Source organism: Agelaius tricolor, unplaced genomic scaffold, assembly GCF_023055355.1.
Source record: "Agelaius tricolor isolate 1412-34295 unplaced genomic scaffold, bAgeTri1.0.p SCAF_6, whole genome shotgun sequence".
NCBI lineage: Eukaryota > Metazoa > Chordata > Aves > Passeriformes > Icteridae > Agelaius > Agelaius tricolor.
Window position 1 is genome coordinate 6,747,912 of NW_027269266.1, and position 20,799 is coordinate 6,768,710.

A 20,799-nucleotide genomic window follows, 5' to 3' on the forward strand; every position below is an offset into this window, starting at 1 on the left:
ATAATTTCTTCTGCAATGGCACCTACAAATGCATATGTCTGGTGCAAACATCCAGGGTGACATTGCTTGAAAGCCCATCATTTCCAGCTTTCAGGGCAGGTGTGGGAACAACCAGACTGACTTCCATGAAGCAGCATCAGCTCACTTCAGCTGTTGCTCTACCTTTGCAACCTGAGGATGAGACTCAGGCTATTGGGAACATCCCCTGCCTCTCAGCTTCAGCATTCAAGGTTTTGCAAGTAGATTGACCTTGAGCAACAACAGACTTCCCTCTGCACATTGTAATGAAATGGCAGAGCTCCTCTCTACAGAGGGATATTTTTCCCTGGTTTATAGGAGAAATAACTGTTAAAAATACCTATAGGAAAATAAGACAAAATTGAAAAAAGGCAATAGTACACTTAATTTGCTAAAATTAGGACATAAGTGCAGACCTATTTTCTAGAGTCACTTGCTGAATTTTTGAAGAGATTACTAATAATTTGTTTTTGTTTTCCTAGCCTTGCTCTGTCTCTCTTCTTTTCAGCATCTGACAATAGAACCACCTCTGCAATACAGCAGAAATGATCAAGAAATCAGGGGAGTGGTTAGGTGATCTGCCTCTTGAGCAGCCTGCTAACAAACATCTTCTGAATGAGAAAATTCAGATGCAGTGTAGGAGAAATCCATCAGAGCTTGCTTGCTTTTTTCCTCCTCTTTCCTCTAGCCACAGGAGACTAAAGCAATCTCTATCCCCTGAGCCTGTTGTCCTATGGAAGGATTATCCCTTCCTCCAGCATGAAGGGTTATTTGTGTCTTCTTTTCATCTACTATTTACTCTATTTTCCTTGTCTTGAAGTTTTTCCCTCTCTTATTTAAACAGTGTTGCTCTGTTTTTGGCAGTAAGGAGTGCAGCACACAACAGAGCCAGGCCTGCCTTCATCTAAAAGGCAGAAAGAAAAGAGTCCTTTTCCTTCTGGCTTTAACATACTTTGTGAGATCTCTGCCTAATCCTCACCATTCTCTTTCTCTGCTTCTGCTCCTCCTTTGGGCTGCCCACTCAAACACTCCTCTTGCTACTCTTCCCCTTCCTTGTGATGTAAAACCTCAACATCCAAGTAATGAATGCTGTCTCACCTCTTTCTCCTCACTCATCTGCCTGCAAGGTGAATGAACGCCCTCACAATGGAAGGAGGAGATAAGAAATTCCCCATGGAAATAGCACAGATACTTAAAATAATTTGGAGCAAAAATCCCTGCAGGTTTATTGAAAACACCCCCCTCAACACACAGAGATTTATTTATCTGCTTTACTGCATTTTGCTTACGTCAAGAGCTGGATTGCTCCTGTACAGCCCCCTCGCCAGGCAGATAATTGCTACATATTCTTTTGTACTGCTGCCACCACCTCCACCATCGGGCGTTTTCCCAAACAATTGCCTGAGCAGCCTCGGAGCAATCCATCTCCCTGCCGACGCTGCTTTGGTGTTAGGGGTCTCCCAGGAGCAGGTGAGAGTCTTGCCTCTTTTCCAGAAAATCAAATGAAGTAATTGCAATGCATTTCTCCTTCCTTTTGCAGATAATTAGCAAAGATGTGAAATAAAGCCAAGGTAGCTCTCTGACAGCTCCAGCCTCTCCTCGATGATATCTTGCTGGCCATCATTTCCATGCAGGCACACCAACCTGATGTAGTGTCATTTATCTTTACCTTTTGTTTACAGCCACTCAGCCAATTGTCACTCTGTGTGACAGTGCCTGTATTCAAGCCAGTATGAATTTATTTTTCAAGAAAGACTTTCTGAGAGCAAAGCTTATGCCTCACTAAGGATCCAACTAAACTGCATTGCTGGCAAGACCTTTTCCTTCACCATCATCCATTACATTCATGATTAAACAAATGATAGCGTAACCTGGCCTTTCTTGTTTTGTTATTTCTTCCTCAGGGTTTCTTCCATGTGCTGATACTTATCTTTTCAACTGAATAGTCATTAAAATCTATTGCTATGCATTATGGCAGTAACAATTTTTAGGTATTCTTTGATTTCCTTTACCTGTCTCCAGCTCCTCAAGATTGGTTTCCTTCTCTGCTTCCTGGACATGGGACTGTCAGACTCCATTGGCTGTAGGCTGCTGGAGACCCCAAGAGTGCCAGGACTAACCATAGTCCCATGTTTTGTCCTAGAAGGATGCCTGAAAAATGTGACAATGTGTGTGTGAGGCAGGGCATAAACAGCTTTTTATATGTTGCTGTAGTCACAGCAGTGAGTTTTGGTTTTGAGCCTCTTCCTTTTCTTCCCTTCCCTTTTCCCTGGCTGTTCAGTGAAGATGAGAGGAGAAGAGCTGGATGCAGGGGCAGCATCCCAGGGAGAGCTGGTCCACATCTGTTTATCCTCCCCTTGCTTTCACTGATGTGGCAGTGTGCAGGTAGCAGCCTCTTTGCCATGCCCTTGGACAGAGGCAGGAGGATGCACTCACTCCCTGGGTTTCCTGCATTGTTTCCTTCTGGACAAAGGCAAAGCTGGAGGGAGACAAAGCGCAGGAACCTGTTGTCCATGGTGCATACCAGAAGCAGGTTCAGCAAAAGAGTTTGCTACACTGTAGACAAGTAATGATTCTCCTTTCCCTTTTTACTCTAAATATCTTCATTGCCAAAGTAAATATTTCATTTCCCAGTACTAAGGCAGCTCAAGAACCAAGAACATGTGTATTCCCTTCCCTAATAGCATATAATATATAATTTCACAAAAAAGGCTGGGAAACTAAGGACATACCTTAAACTGCTTCCAGTCTGTCTACAACTTCAAAACCAAGAACCGTATGCAAGGCCCAAATACATAACTGGATGAACTATTTTATGCAAAACTTCTCATGAGCCAAGAGGTTTCCATGATACTAAATATTTACTTGTAAAAAAAATGTTATCTCACTGTGAATTTTGCTTTCTAATTTCATAGGAAGTATGCTTCTTTGTAATACTGTCAGGATGGTATATTCGATATTTTAAATTGGAAAGTACATTTTAGCTAAAAATGACGTGAAAATTTATTCCAAAAAAGTTCTAAATTCTTAACATCAGATGAAAATAAAATATTTTCATACATGAAGCATTTTATTTTACCTGATATAGTGATTTTAAAATATTTTTCTGTTTGCAGATAAGTAACAAAGTAGTTTGAAATGAGACAGTCATTTCAACGTCATTTTTTCAGAGCCACTAGTGAGATAAAATATCCATTATCTGTAAAGCTCAGACGAGAGAATTTAAGTCATGAGAGTTATGTTGAAAGCATCTTGTGATCTTGAGATGGTAGATGCTGGCACATATATTTAGTATATATATGTGTGTTTATACATGCACCCATACGAAAGCATGAGTGTATATTTATAAACAAGGGCATTGTGCCACAGGGTTTTGCCCTCAGCTGTAGTGGCTCCATATAGCTCATGGAGAGGCATGCAGTCAGCATTATTGTGGATATTATTTCTTTACAGCTTTGGACCCAGGCCAAGACTTAAGCACACAGTTATTTTTTAGTATATCAGTACTTGCACTGAGCTTTGTGTGAAAGTTTTCCTTAAGTCTTTCCCAAAAATCTCCCATGAATACAGAGTGTGGATTTTGTTACTTACCCTTTTAATAGTTTCTCAATCCCCAAATTGTCTTTTGCTTTGGCAGCCATGGTGATGTAATACTTGTGTGTGCTGGCAGTGGTACATAGGATGCCGAGGGCAGTGGTTACACAGCTCTTGGAGAAGGTGTCCTTGCTGCCATCCTTGGCAATATCAGGATAGATAAATTCAGTTCTAAGCCTTCTGTGATGGGCATGGATCCAGCAACCTGGCTGTGATCCTTCACCCTGGGGCTGTATCTCAGTTTTGCCTGCCTCCTGGGTCAGGTTGGGCTGCCTTTGTCTTTATCCATGGGCAGAGTGCATTGAGTGAGGGGTGCAGCAGGAGCAGCACAGCCTGCTCAGCGATGCCCAGCGTGAGCGCTCCTGGGGCGCAGGTGCCACCTCGAGCTGTAGGTGAAAGGAAAGGCAGGGAAAACAAGCAGAGCAGCCTTTGGCTGCACAGAGCTGCAGATCAGGTCCCCAGTGCCCTGCTCCCTGCTGATGGACAGCAGAGTGTTGTGGAGGCAGTGTAGCATAGCTTGTTTAATGCTGCATTATGGTAATGAATACCGGGGAGCCATTAACACAGGAATCTCGGATTGCAAATATAACAAACCACACAATTCAATGTTTTCTAGCAGTGTCTTCTTTGGAGACATAAGCACATGATTTTTTTTTAATCAACTTTCATCCCAAAGCAAATTTTCCCAGCTAAGTACCTCTTTAATCAATCTATTCACAAATGTATATCTATTTATTTTTAATAACATTTTTTAATATTTCCCAGAAACATAATGACAGTTATTTTTACCCATGGTATGTTCTTTACCTATTTAATGTTATACAACCTTTCTAAAACCAAATTAAGCAAAAACATTAGCATCAATCCATTGAATTCAGGTGCTATTAAAATAAAGCAGATGTTTTCAAACACTAGAATGAATGGAAAAAATATTGCCTTGACTGTCAGATTGCATTTCTTTCCTGTTGAAGCTAAGTGGGTTAAATTAAGTGACTAATTAACTATGCATCTGCACAATTAGGTGGGCATTTTTATTTTGTTTAACTTATACATTTATTTCCAACTTGTGATAAAAGAACTGTAACAAGACAGAGGAAAAGCATTCCCCATAGCACTACTGTAGTGTGGTTTTTCTATCATTTCCATTGGAGTGCTGTTAATTACTTGGGTTTATAACTCAGGCATAAAAATTTGCACAATGGTGAAATTTCTCAGAGAAGATTTGGCTAAGTTTTATTAACTGTTGTTTTTAGATTAGGAAAGCTGAAACAACATCCAACAACAATAACCACCTTTGTTGCAGGTGTTCTGAGTCTCTCTTTGTTGCAAACTGATTTGGTCCAGTCTGGCATTGGGATAAAATTTCCAAAACCATCTCTGGAGCTGCTGCCTGGACCTTTGCCTGTGTTTGCATGAGGGCAAGGCAGGTGCTGCTTTGCAGCTGAGGAGCTTCCCAGGTGCCCAAGCCAGTCTGGAGTAAAAGCAGCAATCACAGCTTCAGTTTCTTCAGTTCCCCTTCCAAAGCACATGTGGAGGTTCATAAACCTCCAGCAAACATTCAGTGGAAGAAGGGCACCCAGGGCTTCTCCACTTGGAATGAAGCTCTTGCTTCCCATCCTTTACACTGCTTCCCCAAAACTGCATCTGGCTGCAGCATTGTGCTGGATTTCTCACTGAATTTCCTCTTGCATGGAAAAACCAGAAGTGCTTTTTAGTGTTGCCATTCACCAAACCTCCTTTCCAAGATGGTTTTTATCTTGGTTCTTGCCAGAATCCCTGTCACTGGATGGTACAAATGCTGTAAGTGGACTAATATGGGCCCAGCAAATGCTGGGACTGCTGCTTTGAGCTGAGCTTTTGAAAATAATGAGTTGGATTGTCAGAGTCCTTGGTCAGTAAGGCAAGAGAATGAGAACCCTGCTGCTCCCCTGCTCGGTTTGCAACTCCAGCTGCTGGCAGTGGCAACAATTCAACTGAAATTCCCTCCAGTGAGAAGGGTCTTTGGCAAGATGGAAATGTTGAGATGTTTTTTCTCCTCCTCTGTAATTTTGTGCCTTTTTTGGCATCAGATGCCTTGTGTCTTCATACAAAAGTTCTTTTCTTTTTCTTTTTCCCTTTATTTTAAGCTGACATTTTGATTCTGCCTTAATTAAACCACTTTGGAAGCAGCACAACTGTTTTGCAATGACTTGCACTGGTACAAGTTTTGTGCAGAGGCATCTTTGTTTTAGAGTGACTACATCCCTTCTGACAGTCCTCCCACAGCTAGCCCACCTTGCCTTGCTTCAGGCCTGCATCAGGATAGGTTTTTTTACCTGCATGAATCCTCCTGCTCCACAAGCATCCTGGCCAGATGTCACAGGGCACTTTTCATGCCAAGAGGAAACCTTTTTTGCTTTTTCTCCTTTGCTTTTCTGCTTGCCTGACAACCCTCTTGCTCCTTTTCCCCCTCCTCCCCTCTTCCATTCAATTACTGACCCAGCGTGGATGTCATGCCTCAGGATTTCTTAGGGCTTTTTTCTCTCCCAGGAAAGGAGCATGTCCAGTCCTCACTGGATCCATTCTTTGCTGTGACCTCCCAGTGTCTAGGACAGAATATGCAGGAGGAAAACACTTGTGGGGACAAGGGCCAGCACCCCACTGCATCCAAGGAACACGTGTGGCTTTATTGTGATACAAAGATGCTCTCTTGCTGCTCCCTCCACCTAAAGTTGTGCACATGATTTTTCCAAGTTTTAAATAGTTATAAGTAGTGGTTGTTAAAAGATAAGTGATTATTTTTTTTTGCTGTTGCCCTTCAAACCCACCCTCCTCCTGCCCTGCTCATATGGTGCTCCTACAGCTTTATACTTTAAACAGCTTTGTTTTGTACAAAGTGTCTAATTTTGCAGCAATTGGCCAAATATCCCACCTCTCCCTCATGCCCATGTGCTTTATCTTTCTCTGTCTTGCCTCTTCAGAAAGGATTGTAGACATTCAAGTATTTTTGCTTAGCAGATTAAAAAAGAAAAAACAACTAAAAACTGGTTCAGAAAAGCTATGAGTGAACTGCCTCTTGGGTTTTTAAGCTGTATTTATATAGTAGAGGAGGTAAGTTGCCAAAATTAAACCATGATAACATGACAAAAGCCTGTGGAGATGATAAGGCCGAAATTCCTAGACATCCTCTCTTACAACTCCACTTCCAAGCCATGAACTCATTCCCACCAGCTTGGGATATATTTCTGAGACTGGAAAGCACCTTCATGAGGAATTATTGGTTATTTTTAGTAGATTGGAATTAGTATCATTGGAAATTTTAATAATTGAGTTTCAAATGGTTTATTATTATGCCTAGTTATTTTAAGGTACACTTTTATGATCAAAAACCATATGAGAGAGCATTTAAAGAAAGAAAATTAGTGCTCAGTTTGTGGGCTGGTCTATGGAATAATGGACAGCCTCTTCATGGGGCTGAACACTCTTGATTCAGTGTTTCCTTCATACCCCAGCAAGGCCTTTCTGACCACCAGCCTGTTATGTGAGCATTGCTCCATTTTCCAGGCTTACAGAACCTTTTAAAGCAATATCCGTTTCTGTTCTGCAGCCCAACATTTCAAGAAGTGAAAAGAAACCCATGGAGGTTAAGAAATAATTACAAATTAACTATTAGAATTACAAATATTTTTACCCTGTGCTGTTGTTTAGTGGATTGAAAATTGAGCCCACTTGGACGAATTCAATGAAATGTGGGAAGAAGACTGTTGGGAAGTGATTAGCTGGTCCCTGTGTCCTGGAAGTCTGCTTAGTCACTGCTAGGAAATTCATAGCACCCCTAAAGCCAAGTAACCAAATACTAGATTCACAGGATGTCTTCCTAGAGCCTGCACAGCTACTTTGAAAACAATCCAGCTGTACAGTAAGCATGAAAATGCTCTTAAACTGGCATTAAAAATATCCCTGAATGTGTTAAATGAAAATCTTCTATCAAATGCATTCCTTTAGGAGTGGGACAGGACTGAGTAAGGACATGTCAGGCAGAACTAGGTAATTTCTGGAATACCAGCTCTGTGATCCCTCTCTTAAAAGACAACAGAAGCAGTTTAATTCTGGAAAGGAAGCAGAGCAAACGTTTCTCCTTTGAGCAAGCAAAGAGAAGAGGGAAGCTGTGGTCATTTTCTGCTCTGCCTGGGCTGCAGGGCAGCTCCAAGCTGTCTCCTGTGCAGGGCAGACAGTGGAATTACAGCCAGCATAGTCCAGTGGGCTACTCACTGCCCTGCCAGCTATGTTTAGTGGTGGGTATTTTCAGCAGCAGGATTTTGTCTTGTAATCCACGTCACACAGCACCTGACTGGCAGATGTCTGGGTACACAGGGAGGCTGGGGGGAATCAGTAGCTGGGGAGTGCTGGAGTTTTTTTGGATGTGACTGTTTTGATCATATTATCTTTATTCCAAAATTGAACTAAAACCACAGTTCTAGATGAATAAAAAGCCAGACCTTGCATAAAAACAATCAATTTTCTAAAGTTGTTGAAAAGGCAAGATCTTTAAAAATCTGTCAGTTCATTAATATATAATAAACCTACACCAGCTTGCCCTGAAATAATTTGGTAGATAAGATCTCATTTTGCTGATAACTAAATGAGTTTTACAACATTCAGAGGTTTTTTTTTTTTAAATCTTGTTTACATTTACAATTCCTAGTATCTGTTTATGTCTATTTAATGACTAAAAAAGCATGTCCACAATCTGTCCCTGGCTGAATTCCTCTGAATAGTTCACTTGTCCAGAGCAGCATTGGCTTAGCGCGTTTGTTCAGTGACCAGCGTGATTTTTGAATCAATGTAACACAGGAGAGGGTTTGCATTACTGCTGCCACAAAATGTAATCAACTGCCTAGCATACTTGTCTGAAGAATTATTAAAGCATAGAATGCAAAGTGGCAGAAATAGAAGTATAATTCTAGTAAAATCATCAAAGGATGCAATAACCGAGTTAGAAAATGCAGTGACAGATCTAATTAACGAACTAAATTACAATTCAGTCCAAAAATAATTGTCATTAGAAGTAAAATCACATTTCTGTCTGAAGCGTCTCAGCATGTTTGCCATAGTGATTGCTAAAACTAGAAAGAAACCCACTCTCATTATTTTTTTAATGCAATTATTACACACAAAAATCAGTCATGAAATCGAATGTGCCAGTTTAGCAAACGATTCTCAGCTAAGAGCCTTCCCTCTCACACCACAAGGTACAGATTTAGGCTGGCATTGCTGGCTTACAGCACTTTGTTTTTGTGCTCATGTTGGAGTCAACATTATTTTTGGACTGACTCCTTCCTCCCAAAGACCTCTTTGTATTCTGACTTAAAACAACAGACCATTTAATTTTAATATTGACCTAATTGCACATCTGAATCCATTGGAAGCTGTCTAACAAAACAAAAATACTAATAGGACATGTGCCAACTGCAGTTTAAGTTGGGTTGCTTTTAATATAAGCTGAAGAGCTTTTGTATTAAGCTCTAACAATGGCTAATACAGCTGCTGAGCTGATTACTTAAGCAACTTCTGGGTATATTCACACGTCAAATTTGAATTCCAAGTATTTTGCATACTGTTTCCACCTATATAATTGTCCACTGGCCCTTATCATTATTTATTATGCAAAACTGATTTTTTTTTTTTTGAAGCGTGAAGAATGAAGTAATTTAGTATGCAAACAGTTAAAACTCTCATGTGGATTCTGATTTCGTATGTGTTGATAAATTCACTTAGGATGACTGACAGTGTGAGATTTTTTGGGGTCATATCGGTCACTCTTTCCATGACACTGATGAAAATGATAAACTAAATGCCAGAAGTGTCCCTGGCGCATCATAGGATGAAATGTGTAAAATGTCAGTGTCTAGCCTGTGTCTATTAATAACTAAATATGATTGTGTGTAATGAGCAGAGATTTTCATGTTGATTGAAGTATGATTTCTTTTGATCTTCCAGATGTTGCTGCTTAGAAATTCATATTGCTCTTTTGCTGCTAAATGCATAATGACCTTTTAAAACCTTTTAACTGTTAAAACCCCTATTATTTTCAACAACATAGTCAAGTTTCCATCTTTTTTTTTTTAATGTTGATTGGAAGTTTCTCTCTCTTTCCATCCTCACCTTCCCTTTTGCTTTCTCTGGTCTCCTCTTCCTCTCTCTTTTTTAAACCCTTCTTTTCCTCTAATGCATTTCTCTAGCAATGTTCCTGACATCACACAGACTCCTGTGCTCAGAGGGGCAGACAGCATAAGAGGGCAGGACCCTGTTGTCCCTTGTGTATCTTCTACCCCCTAAATGTCCCAGGCTGTTACCCAGCATTGCTGGAAAATTTGTTCTGAGCAACCATTTCAGGCAAACCCCCAGGTCACCTCACTTCTGAGGTAGAAAAGGAACAAAGGCAGGTGTCAGAAATGAAGAATCTGTAGCTGACGTTGATAGTGGAGTGATCTGCTCTGAAGAAAGGAATTGTGGAGCATTGTAAGCTTTCTGCATGAATAATGCATTTGTGTCGCTCATTTTTGGGCTTAGTCACACCCTGCCTTCCACATTTGGCCCCTTTATGGTTGCACCTGTGCATGAATGGTGACTGCCTGAGAGCCTGCAAGAATAAAACCAGTCCCTGAGTAAAGGCAGCAGCAGCAGCAGCAGAAGCAGCAGCATAAACATCTCTTCATTATTCAGCTTTTGTGCCAATCCCATGTTGGCACAAGGCTGGCTCTGGCCTGTGTGACTCAGCCATGTGAATGCAGGAGCTGTTCTGCACCCTGAAGGTGTTTCAGGCACTTGACTGATTTGGTCAGCAAAGAAAGGAATCTCTACTCCTTGCACTTTTGCCAGTATGAATTTAGGATGCTTCAAGGGCTCTGAAGGGGCTTCCCAGTGCCCAGGTTTTCCTCCTCATCACTGCACCACTCCAGCATAGTTCACACCAAAAGGGCCTTGGGACATCACCCAGTCCAAGCTCCCATTTCAAGCAGGGCCAGCACTGCCTTGAGACCTATTTCACCCAACCCATTTCAAATATTTAGGAGGGGTCTGGAAGGAGAGCTGCACCTGGCCTGTTATGTTTGTAATGGTGAATACTTATCAAGGGCCAGATCCTCTTTATTGCCTCATTCTGGGCAAATGCAGTGTCTTTGAGCAGGACTCCTATAAATTAACATGAGGATAAATGTACTTGAAACAGTTTCACCAATCACTGTAAAATGACTGTTCTATCTAAATACTTCCAAACCCTCCTTTGGGCCCACTAGGAGCTGGTTCAGCTCTTCTCATTACCTGGATGCTGGCACAGGGCCATGCCTCAGGTGTTTTGTGTCACCTGAAATGGGGAGGTGGCTCATGGATCTATTTAAGCTGTTGTGTAACAGCAGGAAAATGTACCACTTCTGCTTGGGCAGTACATAGGTGGAAGAGACAAGAAAGCAAAGTGAAGCATCTGGCAAAAGAAATCCCACTTCACTAAGATTTTTACACCTTGTTCCTAGAAATATTCAACATAGAAAACAAATTATTTTGGTTTGAATTACAGATTCAGTGGCAAATATGATGCACAGAGCCAAATCCAGGAAGATCTAGACCCTTGGAGGCCCAGACCAAGTCTACCGTGACAGGTAAAGAGTATCTGTAGGAGATGATTATTTAGTGATTAAAAATGCTGTCTGTCATATGGCATCTTTGCAATGTCATTGTGAAAATAGATGCATTTTTACTGGTGTCCCTGTGGTTTTGTTTGTCCCTAATGCAATAGTGACAGTCCTGGGGCCCTATTGCTCTCAGCTACCTCTGGTTCCTGTGCAATGTGCTGTGTCCTTCATTATATATTCTGGTCCCATCTGGTCTGACAAGCCTTCTCCATCCTCAGAAGAGATTACAAATAATAATGATGACAAAACCCAGAGAATTTTTGCTTTATTTTGAAAATGATTGTTTTGTGTTGCATGGTGGTGCTTCCTGCCTCTCTCTGGGGTCGCCTGGCAACCATTTGCAAGCCTCCTGCCATCAGCTCCATATTGAGCAAGGGCATCTGGAAGCTTGTTTGGGATGGAAACTGCTCCCTTTCACCATCCCTGCTGTTCTTCTGTGGGCAGAGGTGAGGTTACTGTGCATGCAGTGGATTCATGACCATCACTCTGATAGAGGCTACTTAAGCACATTGTAGCAGTTTCATTTGAGTGTTGCCAAAATATTAAAAGAAAAGCTGGTGATAATACAGTATCAATCACCAACACTGCATAATTAAGCATGCATTATTTGCAGTTGATGTTTATCTGTTTAATAGAATTAAGGATAATTAAGAGGAAACAGTGAGGAGATATCTCTGCACAAAATAGCAATCTACCAAAGCAAGTGAAACAGGGAAAGCAATGTCTCTGAGTAGGATTGCCTACCCTGTGTGGTGTCTGCTATGTTGTTTCTTCAGTGGGTCACCTCTTATATATTAAAATTATATATTTGTATATGTACATGCATACATACATGGGTTAAGTGAAAAAGGGACAGACCATGCCTAGGGCACATTAAGATTTTATAAGGGCATGCTCAAATTTTGAGAGTAGAGGCATTTGCTACATAGGGCTAAGATGGACACATCCCAGCTTTCACTCATCCAGCATCCTTTCCTTTGTTTTCAGAGAGATGCCCTGTGACTGTTCCTGTCTGATCACATTCCCCACTCTCCTCACCCTGAAGCTAACATCTCTGCACTGGCTGGAGTAAGTCCAAAGGTTGTGAAACACTGGTCTGGCCACTGGGTTTTGCTGCAGGAGTGAAAGTGGATGAATGCCTTGTGCCCATCCATACCTTGCTAAGAGCTCCTTCTTCTGACATCCCACCTCCTCCCCTGGCTGTGGTGCTACAGATATAAATCACCTTCTGTGGCTGGGTAACCCTTTGCTTTAAGGGTCTGTTCCTTTAAGCAAAAGCAGTAGGAACAGTGGAGGGAGTGTGGCTAAAGATATATTTACTTGAAACATCCAGAGCTCTGAATATATCACCAGCATGGGCCAGAATGGCCTGGGGAACATCTGTGCTTCAGCTTTGCTCAACAAAGACAAATATGTCTCACTCAGTGCTTTGTTCTTATATAAGTTTCCATATTGGTAGAAATAATTCAATGTATCTTGGTAATTTTGTTAAGGCAGGCTCACCAGTTTCCCCACTTCAGATTCAATAGTAATTGTGTTGATATTACCTGCAGGTATCTTTGTAGGATAATGCTGTTAATGTCACTACTCCAGAAGCTTTATCAATACATTAATTGGTGCAGGAAAGTTGACAGCCTGCCCTTACAAGTGTCTGGCTTTGAGCAACCTGAAGCTGAAATGATTATTTGAAATTATTTTCATTTTTGAGGGTAGTGCTCTGCAGAAGGACAGCAAGAAGCAGCATCCTTAAAAGGCAGCCAGGTTTGCTGAGTGGGTAACTAATGCAATCACTATTTTTGTTTGTTCCTGCAGTGAACACATACCCAAGGGCTTTGGTGAGGATTAGGGTCTCTGTGCTCAGTACCATGTTACAAACAGCTTGCAATCAAATGTGGATTCATATATAAGAAAATGAAACTACTTGCTTTCAGAAAAATTGAATTCCTTTCCCAACAGCTCAATAAGTGACCTCAGACAGAGGTGGTTGAAAAGAGGAGACATCTGCCACAGTGTGCAGCAGAGCTTCCTGACGAGGATCCTACATCTCTAAAAGACTCCAGCCAGATGAGTCCCTGCAGTAACACAGAGCTTTGGGGGGAAACAGTGCTCCAAGATAGAAACTTCCTGCTCTGTCTTCATTCCTCCAGCACTGCCTCTGCAGACAGGCAGAGTTGGTGGTTCCCTGTGGCAGCAGTGGCTGGCAGACTGCCTTGCTTGGACAAGGCATGTGACAAAGCCCCCCCAGTCCCTGGTCCCCAGCCTGTGCCTGGCCAGTCTCTATTGCACAGATGCTGGCAGATACTGTCACAGACAATGATTACTCTCCTTCCCAGGCTTGTCCCTTCCCCTTCTCACCTGATCTCCTGTTCCCACTCACAAAGGTTTCAGGTAGATAGCTCAGAGACAACTTAGAAATGCAATCTTCCCCAAACTGATGTCTCCCAGCTTTTCCTTTAGTCTTCCTCTAAATATTTTCTTTTTTTTTTTTCGGTTTTGCAGAATTGAATTTTACCTGTAGTAAGGATCATCCTTGAGCTGACTTTGCACTCTTAAGCTCTGCTGAGAGCTGATCCTGAATTGCAGATTTTGCCTGGATTTTGTAGAGTTCTCTGAGGTCTAGACCTCCTGACACTGCACAAAAAGCCCTGAAGAGGTACCACAAAGGGGTAATGAGCACTACTGCCTGGAAAGGTGGTAGAGGCCCCATCCCTGGAAATAAGAATGCTGACGGGGCTCTGACTGATTTAGTGGAAGATATCCTTTCTCATTCCAAGGGGGTTGGATTAGATGAACTTTAAAGGTCCCTTCTAATCCAAACTATTCTGTGATTTTATGAATCTATGAAAGAGGCCTGAATCCAGCTGCTCTAGCTTGCTTGTATGGTTGAAATTTTAGACGTCTGGGCAGAAGGAAAAAGAGATGGGTGCAGCTACCTAAATCTTTTTAGGATTTTTAGCTGTCTTCATGCCTTTGAAATCTGCTCCATCACCCCTTTCTATAAAGGCAGGATTCTAGTACTGGATGGTGCCATTTGTTTTGTTATGAACTATGTGACAGCAGTTAAAGCACTGATTTAAGATGGGGATTATCTAGCTCTCAGCTTTCTCCTGATGCAGGAAAAAATGTTCTCCCATTTCCCTGATCTCCAGCCCTGATTTACTGTATCCTGTATGAGAGCAATCACCAACTCTTCTTTCCAGGTCACACCATGGTCAGTCATCAGGCATGCACAAGTTTTGCCATGGCTTTCTCCTAGTTTTTATGCAGTCACTCTGAACTCCACCAGCAGATCTGCCCCAGCCTGGTGCAGCCACAGCAGCAACAGGGAATTGGCTGCACCACCCTGGTGCAGGTATGAGAAGTCCTGGCTCATATGGAAGCTGAGAGAGGGTGCAGGTGCCTGTTGGTCTGTGCTTGGGTTGCTTTAGGATCAGTAGCCTCAACCAAGCTGCCTCTACCAGCCACTGCAGCAAAGAGTGTGGGCAAAACTGAGGCTAAACCTGTGTGGATTTAGCTGTCATCATCCAAATATGAAACTGTTGAAAAGGAGCAGTTTTGACAAAATGGACCAGTGTCTGATATTTGTAAACCAGCATGTGTCTGTGTTCATATTTATTCACACCATTCTTCAATGCTCCAGTTCCTAGATTGGTGTGAGGATAGTTCCTTGGAAATTAATAACTGTTAGAGCTTTGTGGCTCAGTGAGTTGTTTACTTCCTTACATCATTAATACTATCCTTGTAGGGAGGAGGAGTGTTGGAAATAATAAACACTCTTTCCTTCATTAACATGCTGAAGGCTGTGGAAGCAAAAGCAAGACATGACTGCTAGTTACTGTGGGGCCTCAAAATACACAGCTCCCAGCTGGTGCTTCAGTCCATGCTCAGGTCTTTTCTCCTTGCTGCCATAAAAAAGTGATATAATCACACAAGCCCAAGTTTGCATCTTTTCTGGCATATTGACTGTTCTGCTGTCTGCCTGTCTATCTGTGTATGTATTGTATATACATCAGTTAGAAAATATGCTGGATTTTACATATTGGTTGAGGGTATCACTCATTGCAGGAATTCACCCTGAGCACTGGTCCTTGGTGGGGTGCAGGCTCAGTAGGTGGCACTATTTCCTCTGGATTTAGGACCAAATCTGAGTCCAGCACCATGTGTGGGAGCCTTAAGGCCCAGTTTGAGTCAGTTATCAGGGCTGGTGGCTTCTGTGCAGGACATGAAGCAGCACTTCTGGCCATGGGTGAGAGGGGTCTTGACTTTGACGTCGTAGTCAAATTAATTTCTGTAGTTTCATTCTGAGTCCATAAATCTCTTTTGCAAATTCAGCTGGGTATTGCATTTATCTTCTACTTTACAGTCTAAAAACTGCTGTCTGGTATTGAATATGTTGCAGTAACTCTCTTAAACTAGTTATTACTAGCTCCCCCAGACATGGCTGCATTCCTAGAGTAGAAATGTGTCCCTATGCATTCCTCCCCTCATAATGTTGAATCTTAATTAATTGCTGCTTAGAAAGTGCTTTCAGATTCCCAGAGGGGGGAAAAATTGTAGGGAAGTGCAAAGTATTGTTAATTGTTATTTTAGCACTTTAAAGCATGAACCTGGCCCTGAAAACTAGCCACAAAATAATACACTAATTCCAAATTCTGCCTGAGAAAACTCAAGGCCACAAGGGAATTTGAAAGGTTCCTAATTAGGCAAAACTCACAAGGCAGACAAAAACTGGAAGACAAAGGTTAAACAAAAGAGGCAAGAATATATTTCACAGGAATCCAAAACACAAGTAGAGAAATGCGGTGAGGGACAGACACTCGGTGTGGACCCGAGGCCAGGTGCAGATGCCCAGGGGAGATGCCTGCACATTAGCATACATCACTCTGCTAAACGTGCTGGGCAAACCCAGGCCTGAGGGAGCCCAGCAACTTGCTGCAGTGACACCAGGGATTTGCTTGGCCCCTTTTGTTTTGCTGATATCACAAGAGTGGAGACAGGGAATTAGGCTGGCACTGATAACTGCCTGCCATGCACTCAGGGGAGAGGGTGATCATTTGTGTGCTGTTGGCTCTGCCCCTTAGGGTCTTTGGATTTTGTGGTTTTTCCACCCATATTATTATCCTTGATATTTTTAGAAAATTCTGTAGAGAAGGAACAAGTTGTTAAAAATACTAACTTAAAATAAAAAAGCGAGTAAAAGCTTTGGGACCAGATTTGCAAGGACAGATCAGGATGCTAACAGCCATTTTATGCTCTAAGTCGAAATGTAAATTTTTAAACTCTCTTCTCTTCCCTTTAATTAAATTTATTTAAACAGGAAATGTTTAGTTCCCTAAATACAAAAGTTTCCACTGGACAGTTTTCCCAGGTGCTATGGCACTGTGCTTGCACAGATAGACCTACACCTGCAATTTGATGACTCTGAGGTGCTTGACATCTGTTTCACTGACTTTCTCTCTTTCCCAGAGTACCAAGTCCTGAAGCCATCCTTTTCCTCCATATCCCTGCATCTTTTCACAAAACATCCAAACACTCCTCCCTGCTACACACACAAACCCCAGCTCTTCTGAGTATCCCTGAGACAAAATCCCTGCTTTGTGTGTTTTGGGACAGAAACTCACAGCCAGATCTCCCCTCTTTATGGAAACTTTCTGTCAGTGGGGTACTGACTCAGATAGGATGTGGCTGTCTCAGTCAATCCCATAAATTATTCTCAATGTAATGGAAGCCTTTTCCTTTGCATTTGCAACTCAGCATGTACAGACTAAGGCAGCCAGCCCTGCTTCTCCTCCAGTGCAGGTAAGGATCCAACCCTCAAGGCTGCAGAATCAACTCTTTACAGCTTCTTGTTCCTGTGCCTTAATGAATATGTATGTTTTTATTGCAGCATGGAATAGCTCAGGTCCCATGAGCACAGCAAGCAGGGAAATGTTTGATTTGTGAGCCTGAGATAGGGAGCAGCAGTAGTTGAAATTCAGGTGCCACAGGGATTTCTGTACAGGAGGAGAGCCATGGTATCTATATAATTTAGGTGCCAAGGAGGTCTGGAAGATGGCTGGTTTGGAAGTTAGCACACAGACCAGTAGTTAGACACCTCCAGCACCCCAGTGAATCAAGCCCCAGAGGCTTCAGCACAGTATGCAATCCATATTCACATATTTTCATTATTCAAAAAGGTTTTTACCTTGCCTGGAAATTAAGCACAAAGGGCCTAATTCTGGATGTTGCATGGATATAACCCTTGGCAACTATCACTGAAGGTGATCAGTAAAACAGTGTTTCAGTGTTTCACTTTTGCCTCTTTGAGAATGGGATTTGTTCCACACCTAACCATATAGTTGTCATCAGACTGATCCATACACCTGCATAAGAAAGTGTCTCTTGTTTTACCATTGCCATAGCATTTCCTCTTTAGACATTCCCTGCATATCTGAAGGCTCCACAGTTTACACAAAAATTAAAAAGCTACTCTTTCCTTCCTAGTCTTTTACTGATGTTACCTGTGCTCAGGATGCAAAAGTCAATGTTCATTTCCCATCCCTGGAAGTTTTTCAGGCCATGTTGGATGAAGCTCTGGGCAACAAGGTCTAGTGAAAGGTGTCCCAGCCTAGAGCAGGGATTTGGATGTCTTTAAGGTCCTTCCCAACCCAGACTATCCTTTGATTCTGTGATGAGTCTATGATTTTCTTGACATAAGATATGGCATATAAGTGTAGCACCCTTAAGCAAATGCCAGAAATACTTTATGGAGAGGTATAGCATCTCTCTCTTGGGCTGATCTTTGCTTAGTACATGCATGTTTTTAAGGCTAAATATTCCCAAGAAAAGGTTAAGACCAGAGTTGGTTTTCATTTGTTTTCCCCCAATCAATCATATCCCAGGTACTTAGAATAAAGTTTTGTGAGGCAGCTCAGCCTTCAGTTCACACTCTGCAGAAATGTTATGTCCTCCCATACATATCCTGTGGTCTAACTGCTTCCCTTGCACTTTCTCTGATCTTTGGACCTTGTAGCAACCAGTCTGTATCACTACAGAGAAAAAAAACATTAACATACAAGAAGAAAAGCAGAAATGGATGTTCACTGTCCTAGCTGAGCCTGTGTGAGGGACATGGTGGGCCAGCACAGCCAGGAGCAGGGGATGTACAGGGATAGAGGCTGTACCCCAGAGAAGGGAGCTGTGAACTTGACCTCCCTGCCTGTGGAACTTCCCCCTTAGAGGTGAACAAGTGTAATTCCTCTGTAAGATCCACCTCACAAGCCTGCCAGCACAGCTCCCTATCTAGCATGCATTAATTAGAGCATGCTGCCATTACACACACCACACAGCAATCTGGGAGGGGAGTGGGAGACAGGACCTAAGACGTGATGCTAGCTGTGACAGGAGAAAATGGATTGCTTTTCTTCTGTGTTTCAGCCTAATTATTGTACTGAGAATCTGGCTTCTCCGGTGTCTTGGAGCTTTAGGGCTCAGTGCTGAAAGCAGGATAAGTGCCAGTAGCCAGGGAATGGGGTACTTGGTACAAAACAACAAAAACATCTTCATGAAGGCAGTGACCTGCAGGACTCTAATTAGCTCTGGTAGCAGCAGGGCCCAGCTGTGATGCTGAGCACAGATCTGAAGCTTGAAGGGACTGGCCAGCCACAAGCAGGCTCCATAGCTGTGCCAGAAAAGAAGGGAACAGAGGAAAATTCTGCCACAGTGACATGAAAGAATGCTCAGAAGGTGTCTCGGGCTCCTGTGCCAGCTGGCTGAGTGGCTGCAGAGCCTGCTTTTAAAGACCACTTTCTGGGAAATGGAAAGACATCTATGTTTAATATTAGAGCTTGTGAGTCATTTTCTCTATTTGCTACCCCAACTGCATAACCAAACAGAGTCTCCAATCTTCCTTCCTATGACCTTCAATCATCTGCTGGAAAGACACGTCACTCGGATGAAATGGAGAGAATTTATTCAGAAATTTCACTAACCGAGATGAAGCAACCTCTGAGCTGCATTTGTCCATCTCTCCTTGAAGACCAAAGATGAGGTGGGTCACACAAAAGGCAGATTTTTCCGTCAGGCTGACCTCACAGTACAGTCTCTATATTTTGTTGAATGCAGGAAGCTGATAACCTTATCCTTGTCATGTTTTCACAGATCTGTGCCTCTTTTCATCATATTCCTCCAGGCAATTCCATGTCTATTTTGTACTTAACCTCATAGTTTTGATTTGCATAGCAGGTTGCCTATTCCTTTGCTTTTGCACATTTCTTTTGTTTAAGAAAGAATCCCATCCTAATCCCTTGAATTTGCCCGTGATTCTGCCATTTATCCCACAAAGAAAAAAAAAAAGGTGTAAAATATACAAAATCTCTCAGAACCCAGAGAAAAGAATATCCCAAAGAACGACAGTGTTAAATACTGTTGTTTACCCATGCACTCCAAATGCATTAATAGGTTAGAAAATGGAGATGAGTCTAGGTTAAACAGCTTTGTCACTTGGCAGATGACAGGCCTTTAGACTTTTGAGATAAATAAGACAATTCAAGCATGCCTTTACCACTCAACATACTCCTCCTTATGTTCTTACAAAAGCTTATGCAATTGTGTACTGATGTAAAAGGCACTCTCCTGCCTGTGATTATTTATGCAATCAGTAAGAAAAAATTCATGATGAACTAGACTCTGTGGGTCAGCCTCTGATCATTCTAATTTGAATGTTGGATGAAGAAAAAATGTCACAGGCAGCCAGTATGCTGGAAAAGAGAAGATCTGCAGGGTCACTGACAGCAGACTGGCAGTGGGTTGTCGCAGTAGACTTTGCTGGTTATTTGCTGTCTTTCTGTGAATCATCTGGTCTTTTGCTCCTTGATCACAGGCTTAGGCTCCCCTGCATGCAAGGCAGATGCCTCATTTGTGGGTACCAACAGGAGTCATGTCTAAGATGAATGTTGAACTGCACAGATTTGTTAAAACTGAGAAACTTCTGGGCACAGCTGAAAATACAACATTAATTGCCTCAGGAACACTGGCGTTCCAGGCTGTGGTGCCTGCAGATTTTTAGGTACCCCTTGATTTCATGAAGAGATGGGGACAAATCAGTGGTTTGATGTCTGGCTGATAGCTGGCAGTGAAGAGAGTGCTGGGCTCTCATAAAATCCCATCTATGATTTTGTGTCTGGTTTGGGCTCCCACTGAAGAAGGGTAGGAAGAAACTGCAGCAGGTATAATGGAGGGCTACCAAAATGGCACAAGGTTGGGAGCTCATGGCTCACAAGAAGAGGCCAAGAGATTTGAGTCTGTCCTGCCTTTGTGGAGACAAGGCTAAGGGACACGCTTGTAACTAAAAGGACTTGATGGGCAGCTGCAAAGACAGAAACCCAAACCCTTCTTAGTAGTTCCAGGCACTATAAGAAGGACTGAGACCACAAAATGAGATTTGGGGTTTTAGTCTGAACATTAAGAAAATATTTCAGCAGGAGGCACAGCAGTGGAAGAGTCACCAGAAAGGTTGTTCAACCTCCATATTTTGAAG

At 42.3% G+C, this 20,799-nt stretch overlaps 1 long non-coding RNA gene across 1 annotated transcript; it reads left to right on the forward strand.

The window, feature by feature from the left end:
• The first annotated feature begins 1,379 nt into the window (after positions 1-1,379).
• LOC139590824 (uncharacterized) lies at positions 1,380-17,032 on the forward strand. Its single transcript, XR_011679447.1, has 5 exons — positions 1,380-1,488; positions 11,168-11,249; positions 11,628-11,728; positions 12,270-12,350; positions 13,239-17,032. It is a non-coding gene; the product is annotated as an uncharacterized lncRNA (long non-coding RNA).
• The last annotated feature ends 3,767 nt before the right edge of the window (positions 17,033-20,799 follow it).